The sequence below is a fragment of the Eschscholzia californica genome, unplaced genomic scaffold, assembly GCF_041429995.1.
Source record: "Eschscholzia californica isolate CP2 unplaced genomic scaffold, dmEscCali1.0.p SCAF_2, whole genome shotgun sequence".
Lineage (NCBI taxonomy): Eukaryota > Viridiplantae > Streptophyta > Magnoliopsida > Ranunculales > Papaveraceae > Eschscholzia > Eschscholzia californica.
This window is the reverse complement of record NW_028238309.1, coordinates 30,800,686-30,813,495: the sequence shown is the minus strand read 5'-3', so window position 1 is coordinate 30,813,495 and position 12,810 is coordinate 30,800,686. Positions and strand designations below refer to the sequence as shown.

Genomic DNA, 12,810 nt, shown 5'->3' with positions numbered 1-12,810 from the left:
TGCACCTGCCGCCATATATGTTGGTGGGCTTCATCGTGAACAGATACATGTACTACTTCGCTCAGGAGACTGAAACTTAATAAGGAAGAGATACCGAAACCAACTCGGAACTCACCATAATTCACGAACCTACAAGATGTAAAACTAACTCATTTGTTGTTTACATTTGCAAACAATGAGAAAGTCAGTTCCACAAACACAATACCCAAATGGCATTTTTCAGAAGCCTCATATTCATCATATATATGGAATATAAACACGCTAAACAAGAAAAAGAAATGAAATCCTTGAGTAGGATATCGTTCAAATTCTGTAACAAAACAAACCTTAAAAACAAGCAATCTAATATCAGTTGTTAAAGGACAAACCAAAGAGACTATGTAACATCTTCACGAAAGCTTAAACTTGAAATGATCTCTTCAACATGGTAATCAGTAAATCTGCTGCAAACAACTACCATCAAATACTAAACCACTTGCCTCGATACACAAATCAAAGTCATAAAAGAAAACAAGGTATTTTGAAGCAGGGGTGAACATTTTTACATAAATGCTTAATCCTTTATTGCCAATCTAAGTTTCTTACCTCTAGACATGAACGATAACAAATAACCATCTTAAAAAAAGTCTGATTCTAGAATAAAGCCTGCCATGATGCGTCTATCAAAATCTCATGCTTTTTTCCTCGACTCATGACAATAATCTAACCCTCTTGACTCGCCAAATATGCAATTCAAATGAAGTTTTCTAGTTATACACATAGCTAAAGAAGAGAGATCTCAACTTTCAGAGATTTCACGCAGGTAGATTAAGGGGACAATAAAGGCTACAAGAACAAGATAGCATTTTTCCTAGGCACAAGAACAAGATAGGTTAAACTTGAAATGATCTCTTCATTTGAAGTTTTCTAGTTATAAACATAGCTAAAGAAGAGAAATCTAAATGATAGCATTTTTCCTGGGCACAAGAACAAGATATTTGAATATGACAAACTCCTGAAAATATTAGGGTAGGTAATTAGGTAATAATACTCTCAAGTCTCAACACTCTAGAGAGGAAACCATGTCAAGTCTCGTTGCAAACTTGTAACCCCCTGGGGGTTTCCACTTATTAAGGGTGCATAAATTATAACGTTTCCAACATGGATAAAAATCAAAGTAGCAAGTTTCGAAGCCCCCTTAATGCAGTTAACTTGGCAGTGTTGACCACAATCCTCCAAGCAAACCAATAGACTATGGCTGAATAGGACCAAGCATTCCATCAAAAAAATCCCTGATAAGCCTGGATGACAACTCGTTGGAGCAGGTCCGATTCAATGATACCTCGAAAAAGAAAATCAACAAACTAAGATCTTATTGACAAAGAGCAGGATTCCAACTGGAGAAAACAACAATCAATTCAAACCATTCTCTAAGTTCAACCCTAGATTAAAGTATTTCATCGATAAATCATTGTTTGTTACAAATAATCCTTTAAATGACCAAGCTGATGTTTTAAAGTTATGCCAACGCGTTTATACCCATAAAAGCAATCCATTAATCAGAATGTTTTTTTTATTAAATCAGCAGGCTTTTAGGGAATGTGGTGGTTATAGATCACTAGAAAGACACCAAACGAGAAGATAAACAATCTGCTGACAAAGATGATGTTCTAGAGTTATGACAAGCAGCTATACCGATTAACCCAAACAAATCCAGAGAGGAGACCTATGTACCCGTCAAGAAAACCCCAAGGCAAGAAGAGCATATTCTAAATTAATGCTCGAATGTGCAAGGTTACCTAAGGGAAGAATTTTATAAAACAATGTAAATTAAGAGAACCCTCTAAAAAGAAAAATAGACCGCGTTGCAAATCCCTAGGGGCATCAAATGATTTTATTCTTGTTTTTATAAAAATCACACAAGGCTGAAAATCAAAGCAGCTGGGGCTAAATTGAAAAAATATGAATCATGACTACCATCACAGCAAGCACTGAAAGTAATCCTTTGATGTTATCACACACAAAGAGATAAAAAGATCCACGTCGGGATCAATTTATAAGGTCATTAAAAGCAATTGTCTCCAATAACCCCTTCATTATCAGATACAAACTTGAACCCTAATTGTGATTGAATCCAGTAACACTCAAAATTCCCAAAATTGAATGACTATGGAATTCGCAAAAGTAATCAACTGACCAAGAACGAAAATCCAACCAATATTAAACTACACCTAATCAGAGAAACAATAAAAGAATCAAATCTAGATGTTCAAAACACGCACCAAAAACAACAAAACTAAATTAACTACGAAACCCTAGATTAAACAATGGAATGGCGCTGTCATAGCACAGGAAGCATAGAACAAATATCCCCCACAAGAAGTTAACTTTCATCTAAAAAACCAATTAAACAAGAAAACATAATTTAGGGAGGGAGTTCAAGAGTTACTAGTTTGCACCAGGAGATTAGCCGATTTTTATTAGCTAACACACCATAATGCTGTCATGCTGATATGCGGAAGAATCCCAATTGCCAGAACCAGTAAAAAGCCTACACAAAACAAATACACCTCTCAATAATCAACTACAAATTCAAAACCCTCTTCAGAGAACCAAGAATTCTGCACATGTATCCAAACCCTATAAAGCAACGACCAAGATGAAGTCCAAGACACGTACACAAACTAAGCAACTACAGGACAGAAAAAATTTAGAAGTATTCTCCAGATGGAAGTTAAGACAATGAACTCCTTTCGTCCGCATTGAACTTGAGACGGGAACCCCATTTAAGAAGATAAATTAACTCCTACATACACGAGTACACCAACTTGTTCCTAGAGAAGACAACAAAGAAAGGGTCCATGTGTCATGTTAGGAACAATCTGTTAGAGAATATTCCTCAATGTTTATGCTAACTACAAACTACAAGAGAACAAAAGAAATTTAGTACTGTTATACCACCGAAGAAGGCCACAGGCGAAAGATAAAAACTAGATTTTTGAATATCACAGATTCCTGAAAACTATTTAGATAGGTAATTAGGTATTGACACCCTCATACAACGAATACATATGCAACAAGATAAATAAGGAAAAACCCTTCAGAGGAAACTATACCGCGTCATCTTGAGTTGGTCCAAGTTGCAAACCCCTCAAAAATATAAATTGATTTTGCTTCCGTTTATTATAGTTTCTCTAACAAGGACAAAAATCAAAGAAGCAAGTTCAGAAAGCCCCCTTCACACAATTAACATGGCAAAGTTGACACCAATCATCCTAGCAACCGAATAACATCAAATCAATACTTATAACTAATAAGAAATACCCTAGTATGGAAAGATTTAACATCAACATGGCGGAATAAGACTAGACGTCCCATGACAAAGTCGCCTGAGAAAAAGAACAACACAATAAGGAAGAAGACTAACATAACTAACACCTTCATAAAGCAACAATTAGGAAGAAGACTTGTACACGACAGTAGAGGATAGGAAAACCTGCATTTCCTTGAAATAAGTACAACTCTCACATTGCTGGGAAAAAAGAAATGAACTTGTCATGCTTCTACAAAAACATCTCTAACAAGAATAAAAATTGAAAACACAAAGAGGGAGGGGGAGAGAGAGAGAGAGGGGAATCCCTCTTCCATAATCAAATTGCATGTGGCAACTATTATTCCTCATTTCCTCCAACAAAGCGAGTTTTTGAGAATGTGGCCCACATGCGGTTCGCAATTTTTCCCTACGCCAGAATATTCTACATTTTTCTTACACCTAATGTGGGGTTTAAGCATGTAACTTATGTCCATAACTATGCATTTATGTTCGATCTGACCGAGCGACTCGAAAATTGACTCAGGCTGGGAGAAAGCACCAGTCTGTCCTTAGTCGAATTTTCGATTCAGTGGTTCCACGAGCAAGTGAGCAACTCAATGAGTATGGTTGGTTTCTTTTTTCTTGAACAAAAATATCAGAAATTAGAAAATAAAACTAACAAGTAATGGTTCTTAAAGAAGATGAAGTGAGAGAGCAAAAATTTTCCGCCTTCTTCTTTCTTTCATTTTGGTGTAGTAATCTGATGGCTGAAGTTGATAATGTCGATTGGGGTATGTTTAGTAATCGTGAAAAGGTGTGGTGGCAGTGGTGGTGTATGTTTAGTAATCGTGACGGTGGGGTAGTGGTGGTTGTTTAGTTATAGTGCGGGGGAGGGGTGGGTAATGGTGGTATGGTCTTAAAGAGGAGAAAACTTTAGATTCAAAACTATTAAAACTTTAAAAGAAAGTCAAAATTTTCATCAACCAACTAAGCTAAAGTAGAATATTTGTTACTTCTAGAATTTTTATCTAAATATATAAACAAAGTCGAGGGCCCCCTTTACTTCTATTTTTGCATCTTCCTGGGAGGCCCTTTGACCCCTGGGGCTCGAAGCGAGGCTTTGCCCGCTTTGGCCTCAGGGCCGGCGCTGCCAACAAGGACAAAACTTAAAGAAGCAAGTTAAGAAACACCCCTTCGGCTACATCCCAGTTACATCCTCATAGCTGACCTCTGCGGCCCTTCCTCCTACCAAATAATAAAGTGAAATAATTACTTATAAGGGGACAATAAAGGCCACAAAAAGAAAGAAAGCAGGTAGATTAAAAAGCCACCGTCCATGGAAAAACAGGATGAAGAGAAATAACTATTGCATCACAAAGAGGCCTGCGAAAGAAAATGGAAACACAGTTACCGATTTTTTATTAGAAGAAATCATCGTTAAGCAGAGAGCTCAACTTCCTCACGAAGACACCAACTTCCCTGTAGAACATCATAAAACTTTTAAAAATGCATATTAGATTAGTAACAATGACCTAAGGAAATTGGAATGCATTGCATAAGCTATTATACACGTAAAGATTTTCATTTTGGTCCCGCAAGCCTCCCAAGAAAAAGAAAAGCAACAACCTGATATCTTATTAACAAGAAGTAGGACACCAACAGAAGAAAACAACAATCAATTCAAACCATTCTCAAAGTTAAGCCCTTAATCCGAGTATCTATAACTGTTTGCTATGGATATTCACAAATCGAAACTTAACCTTCCAATGACCAAAATGATGGCTTAAAGTAATGCCAAAGCAACTATACCCAAAACAGCAACCTATTAATCAGAATTTGGTGGTTATAGATCATTATAAAGATATCAAACAAAAAGAATTATCCTTCCAATCACCAAAATGATGTTCTAAGTTTATGCCAAAGCAACTATATCGACTAATACGAACAAATCCGGAGAGGATACCTACGAATCAGTGAAGAAAAACCGAAGGCGAGAACAAATTCTAGATTTACAGTTTCAGAAGAACTAATCAATTTCAAAAGTTTCTATAGCGACATCCAAATACATCAACAAAGTGAGTGTGCGGTTTCCCCGGTATCTACCTTGGAGACCATACCGGAAAGGCTCAATAGGATGAATATGAATGTGCTTTACCTGAAGAAAAATCAAGGTAAGAGACAGAAACACCCTTCAATAAACAACCAATTAGTAATTGGAAAGGACGAAACCTGAAGATGCAAATTTGAAATGGAACTCGTCACGAAGATCTCTTCTAACAAAAGAAAACCTCCTCTGAAGTCCAATCATTCTCAAATTGAAAAAGAAAAGAAGTTCATCACATGTTAAGGAATGCAAATATGGAGAAATATGCTGAAAATAAAGCATGCTAGAAACCGAAGACAAAACTTAATAGCGTACTGTTTACACGAAAGACATGATAAATCAGGACAAACCCCTTCATAGGAAACTAGATCGCGTTTTATTGGAGTTGGGCCAAGTTGCAAATCCCTGGAAAACATCAATTGAGAAGGAAATAAAAGCTTGAAACACAAGTTAAGGAAGCAATGTTACAACTAAACTTTTTATCAGGACAACACTTTTGTCCCGCTACAGGAGTCAAATCCTAAAAGTAACGTGAAGGAATTTTGAATACGGTAGCAAAAATGGACGCATTTCAAACTAAACTTTCAGAAAAGCAACTCCAGTAGAAAGCCCCTTACTATTTAGCAGGCTCAACTTAAATCCGACTCCTTCAATACCAAACACCAGTGATCATCTGAATCTCGATAAGCAAAGTCACACAAATAGCACCGTTACATCCAACTGCACCTAGTAGTTGCGGAACCAACATAAACAACAAAAACTTACTCCCATAGAGCAACCAAGGATAGAAAGGCAACAACCCTTGGTTAGAATGGTAAGAGGTATAATCTTCCACCTTAGAGGTCAAGGGTTCGAGGCACACGCTGAACAATTCAAAACAAAAAAAACCCAGGATAGAAAACTACCTTCAGAAGAAGAACCATACCAAATCGTCAAGTGCTAAATCCTAATCAACGCACTGAATGAGTAAGGGATGTTCAGAAGAACTAATAGAGAAAATAAGTTTTTAGGGGTCAATTAAAACACTACTGCTTCCTAAATTAGGTTACGACCAGGCATAGAGTGCATAGACTTCCAACAAGGAGAAAGAAATTTCCTGTACTCAATAGGAAAAAAAGAACCTATGAACTTAAGAACAAAGTTAGCATATAGAACCATACCAAATCATCAAGGGTTCGAGGCACACGCTGAACAATTCAAAACAAAAAAAACCAAGGATAGAAAACTCCCTTCAGAAGAAGAACCATACCAAATCGTCAAGTGCTAAATCCTAATCAACGCATTGAATGAGTAAGGGATGTTCAGAAGAACTAATAAAGAAAATAAGTTTTTAGGGGTCACTTAAAACACTACTGCTTCCTAAATTAGGTTGACCAGGCATAGAGTGCATAGACTTCCAAGAAGGAGAAAGAAATTTCCTGTACTCAATAGGAAAAAAAGAACCTATGAACTTAAGAACAAAGTTAGCATATAGAACCTCCTTTACAACAAAAAACCAAATCGCTCATCATCTGGACATAATTTAAACAGCTAAGAGATCAAGATTCATTTATCCCATCAAAATGGAGATCATCTGAATTTTAGAAACTAACACTCCATAACGTTGTCCCTGTAATAAAGTGAAGGAATAAATATTGGTCAACATTCGAACGTGATATCAACCGACACAAAAACCAAAAACTCCTCTAAAAAATCCGCTTGAACATGGTGAAACTTATTATATTGCATATTTTCAGTATTAACAATGAACTGAAAAACCTACAATGCATTGCATATTTTGTTGTAGGAAGTGTGCTACCAACTGGACAAAAAACAATCACTTCAAAGACATTCTCAAACTTTAACTCCGGGTTGAAATATACAGATAACCAAGATGTCATGAAGTTATGCGAAACATGGCAAACCCATTAGCACGAACAGAAACCTAAACGTCTGTAAAGAAAACCCAACCGAGAATAGATTCTAGAAAAACAATAACTGAAAAAGTAGATCATGTTTAAGTTTCTATACTCACATATCTGATACATCGACACAGCTGATCTTACTGTCCGCCTGAAATCTTCCGTGCAAGCCACACAACTGAGGCTCAATTGGAAGAATATGAGTCTATGATTGTAGACACGATAAGATCACTTCATCAAAAAAAATGACACGATAAGATCAACATCAGAATCAGTATCTAAAGCCATCAAAAAGTAATTATGACTGAACTAATTACCCCCTCAGGCTCAATATCAAATACAAACTTGAACCCAATATCTAGTTGAACCCAAAGACAATCGAAATTTGAAAAATTGAGTAACTATCGAATCTGCAAAAGCAATCAACTGATCAAGAATGAAAATCCAACCCATATTATAGTGCGCCTAATCAGAGAAACGATGAAGGAATCAAATCTAGATGTTTGAAACGCAAACCAAAAGCAACAAAAACAAATTAACTACAAAACCTAGATTAGTTGAAAACGAAAGAATGGAACGGCATTGTCATAGTACAGGAAGCATGGAACAGATATCCCCCACTGGAAGATAACTTCCACTGCAACAATCAATTAAAAAAGAAAAACAGATTTCGGGTCATGTGTTACTATTTTCCACCAGGAAATTATCCGATTTGTAGTAGCTAACACTCCACAATGCTGTCCCAATGACAAGTGGAGGAATCCCAATTGCTCAACAATTGAATCAGTAAGAAACACACAAAACAAACCCCACGAAATAATCAACTTCAAATTGAAAACTCGCTTAAGAGAACCAAAACTTCTGCACATATATCAAAACCATATAAAGCTACGACTAAGATGAAGTCCAAGACATCTATACCAAATGCAAATAAGCAGCTAGTAGACAAAAATATTTGGAGGTATTATCCAAATGAAACTCAAGACAAAAACTCCCTTCTTCCACATTTAACTTCAGACTGGAACCCCTTTTAAGAAGATAAATTAGCTTCTCTGTACACCACTGTAGTCCTAGAATACCAATACTAGAGAAAGGGTCCACGCGACATGTTAAGGACGAATTGTTAAAGAAAATTCCTTAATTTTTATGCTAGCTAGAAATTACAAGAGAACAAAAGAAATTTAAATGGTATTGTTCTTCCGAAAAAAGGCCATAAGCTAAAGGAAAGCAGATTTTTGAATATCGCAAATTCTTGAAAAAAATTGGATAGGTAATTATGTATTAACTCCCTCACTAAGTAGTACGACTCGGACTCGGACTCGGCTCGGCCAAGGGCCGAGTCCGAGTTAAGGTCCGAGTCAGCCGAGTCACTCTAAGTCATTATGAAATTGTTAGTAGTATATGTATATAAAACAGTACCATGATAATACTTAATCTAATCAAGTTCAAACTTAAAAATAGACTCTAGGTTCCTAACTCTATTAATAGACTTTTATTTCTAGTTTCTAACTTTCTATACAATCTTTTGGTATTCCAAAAGATGTTAAACAAGTTTCCATAAGTAATTAATAGACTTTTATCTTCTTAAATATTCTTTCTAATTAGATAATAACTAAGAATATCATATAAAAAAAACATCCATAGTCGTACAAATCAGACTCTAAGTTCCTAACTCTATTAATAGACTTTTATTTCTAGTTTCTAACTTTCTATACAATCTTTTGGTATTCCAAAACATGTTAACAAGTTTCCATAAATAATTAATAGACTTTTATCTTCTTAAATGTTTTTTTCTAATTAGATAATAACTAGGAATATCATATAAAAAAAACATCCATAGTCGTACAAATCAGACTTCAATAATAAAAGAAAGATAATCTCTGTCAGTCAACAGTTGGTAGCCCAAGTGGTTCCAAGGTGTTGACATAAACTCCAGAAATCCCTGGAGGTCCCAGGTTCGAATCCCAGAGAAGGTGGAATCTTTGGTTATTTGAATTGGGGTTATTAGGGTGTAAATAATGTTGTTGGGCTTTAGGCCATGTCTTGTTGGGCTATAGGCCCGGTTCTATTAATGTTTGAGTGGGCGGTTATCGAGCTTATCACATCTATGATGTATCAAGTGCCAAATGTAACGACATACGTAAATCGTAGTTGACTTCCAAAAAAAAAAAAAGATAATCTCTGTCGAGTCTGACCGAGTCTGACCGAGTCTGCCGAGTCTGACCGGGTCAGCCCGAGTCACTCGGGCTAACCCTATACTCGGGAACTCGGTGGAACTCGGCTCGGGGTACTGCCGAGACCGAGCCGAGTCCCGAGTCACTCGGCTGACTCGGCCGAGTCGGACTGCATAGCTCCCTCATACAGAGAACACTTACTTACCAACATAAATCTGGATATCCCCTTCCGGAGGAAACTATAACGCGTCTTCTTTGAGTTGGTCCGAGTTAAAAATCCCTGGAAAACATCAATTTGCTCCCATTGAGTATAGTTTCTCTAACAAGGATGAAAATCAAAGATGCAAGTTTAAAAAGGCCCTTGAATGAAACAAGCTAGAATGGCGTTTTAACCCATCGCCTTTTTAACATTAACATGGCAAAATAAGACTAGACGTCCCGTCAAAGATATGCCTGAAGAGAACAAGAACAAATACAAATACGTATATCAGTTCAAGAAGATATGAAGAAAGAAAAGAAACTGAAAGAAGAAAGTCTAATTACATAACCCCTTTTCACAAATAAAAAGAACCTAGTCGTCAGATAGATCACCATTGGGAAGGTAGAGTACTTTTTTAGTATTGTAGGGTCATGAAAAAGTATGAAGTAGATTCATTGTTTCTATATTTTCATAACTAACACCTTCATAAAGCAAATGCATTTTGCACACTCCAACATAGATCTTTAACATGGACTAATTCTAGAGGTAAATTGGAGAGGACTAAGAGGTAAACTTCATACGGCAGAAAATCTTGTCTAACGTCTCCACTACACACTAACTCGTCCTCAAAACCAAAAAATAACACAATATATAGTTGTAAAGCATTATAAAGATTTCAAACCACAAAAACATTCCAACAACCAATATGTCATAAAGTACGCAAAACAGCCATACCCATCACCACGAGCGGATTCACAAACAGTCATGTTCATGTTTCATACCGACATATCTAACATCAACTAGCACTTTCAGAAGACGAAAAAAGAAGAAAAGGAGGAAGCAATGGGTAAAGGACCTGGCTAGAAGCTTTAACTCCTGCTAAGACTGGACATGAAACGAGCCTGCAGATCCTCGTCACATCACAAATCCACTAGAACTGGACCACCAGTCAGCATGTAACTGCAAAAGGAAGACAGAACTAAAGAAAGCAATAGACCCTTATCCTCCTGGAAAGAAAAAAAGTAACATCACATAAACAATCACAGGAGACATACAAATAGCAAATAAAAAAGAGACAGCCAATTGTTTTTTTGACATCAGCACACGACCCAAATATAGAGTGTGATTGTCTAAATCCGGCACTTTGAAGTAATAGCAGGAAACTGTATGCCTTCAATTGGAAAACACATATGTCACACAAAAGAAGACGAGCGCAAGTTACAACTTTCAAATCTTCACCTACATAAAACAATTGTTATAAAAACATGATGTAGGGGGCAAAAGTGAAAAAAGTTGATAGACTTTGTGACAAAGTTCCTTAATTTGAGGACTAATCTGCAATAAAGTAGTTATATTGGGGTCCTAAATTGAATTATTTATTATAAATAACACCCAAAAAATAATAATATTACTATAGGGTTTAATAATAGGGCTAATTTGTTAATGTTAGGGTTGATTTAGAAATTTACAGTCATAGCAGGGGGTTAACTTTAACAAAAACTAATTTATAGGGGGTAATTATTAATAACCCAGAAGAAACCCTAATAACCAGAAACCCTAAATCGATTTCATTTCAGCCGACTCTCCTCCTTCCTCTCTTTCTCTCTCTAGGTTTTCTTGCCAAAACAAAGACATTTCAAGAAGAAATGAAGAGATTTATTAAAGATATGAGAGGAAATAATGAAGAACTGTACAAAAAAAATGAAGAAGATGGAGATGAAGGTAACTATGCTTGATTTTGGGTTCTTTAAGTTAGGTTTCTGTAGTTAGACTGGATTTTTCGAAATCTAACTACAATAATTCGAAATTTCCAATGATTTCGACCGAAATCATGCACGAAATATATGTAAGTGATGTTTCGTTTCACTAAGTTGGAAAACCGACATATTTCGGCAATTTCGACCGAAATATGTCGATTTTTCATTCCTTGCCCCTATAACAGTGAAAAAAATTGAAAAAGCAAGTTAAGAGAGATAAAACAATTTCTAAAGCCATTAAAAAGTGAATATCAGTGAACTAATAACACCGTCCTATATCAAATATAAAAGCTAACCAAATTTAGATGCTCAAAATGCAAATCAAAAGAAATGAACTTTTCATGCTTCGATGACTACCCCTATAACAGTGAATTTTTTTTGAAAAAGTGAGTTAAGAGAGAGAAAACACCCTTCCATAAACAACTCATTAGTAATTGGAAACAACTCATTCGAACACTACACCTGCTAGAGGTGAAGGAATTTTTAAGCCGGTAGGAAAAATCGACAAATTGTAAACTAAGCTTTAAGGAGAACACAAAGTAGAAAACCCCTTGAGTTGAACAAGTCAGCTTAAATCCAAGTCCTAATATACCAAATGTGAGCGATCATCTGAACCTGGACCAGCAAAATCACGCAAATACACTGTTCAAGCCAACTGCATCTTGTAGCTGTCGCAACGAACATAACCTAAAAATAAAAATGTAGCAACATAAAACTTCCTTCAAGAAAGAACCATGCCGGTTCTTCAAAGGTTAAAGCCTAACAACGCTGCAAAAATGAGGAAGGGAGTTTAAAAGAAGAACAACAGTGAAACTAATAAAAAAGTTAAGTTTTTAGGGGTCAATCAAACCTTACTGTTTCCTAAATCGATTGCAAACAGGTACAGAGTACAACCTCCAATGCAGTCCCTAGAATAAGAAGAAAGAAATTGCATGTACTCAATCGTCAAATAAATAACCTATGAATTAAGAGAACAAGATTTGTTAATCCCCTAGAAATGAGGAAAAAGTAACCACAAGGAGCGAAAACTAAGTCGTGTCTACTTGGAATTGGCCCAAGTTGCAAATCCCTGGAAAACATCAATTTTATTTTGCTTCCATTAATTATAGTTTCTCTAAAAAGGACAAAAATCACAGAAGCAAGTTAAAAATAATGGCCCTTAACACGGGTGATTTGACAAAGTTGACCCCAATTATCCTAGCAAACCAATAAGAATTAAATGAGTACATATATGTATTGAAAACACCGTAAAAAGTAACGAACTAGTGTGGTTTTTTAACCCATCGCCTCTCTGACGTTAACATGGAAAACTAAGACAAGTCGTCCCATGATCCCATCACATCGATACTTGAGAAAGATAACACAAAACAAATACGTAAATCA

General features: G+C 36.1%; 1 long non-coding RNA gene across 1 annotated transcript; it reads right to left on the bottom strand.

The window, feature by feature from the left end:
* Nucleotides 1-4,082: 4,082 nt before the first annotated feature.
* LOC147557378 (uncharacterized) lies at nucleotides 4,083-6,264 on the bottom strand. The gene is made up of 4 exons (XR_015235189.1): nucleotides 5,522-6,264; nucleotides 5,396-5,447; nucleotides 4,704-4,771; nucleotides 4,083-4,537 (listed from the first exon to the last, which is right to left on the bottom strand). It is a non-coding gene; the product is annotated as an uncharacterized LOC147557378 (long non-coding RNA).
* Nucleotides 6,265-12,810: the final 6,546 nt, after the last annotated feature.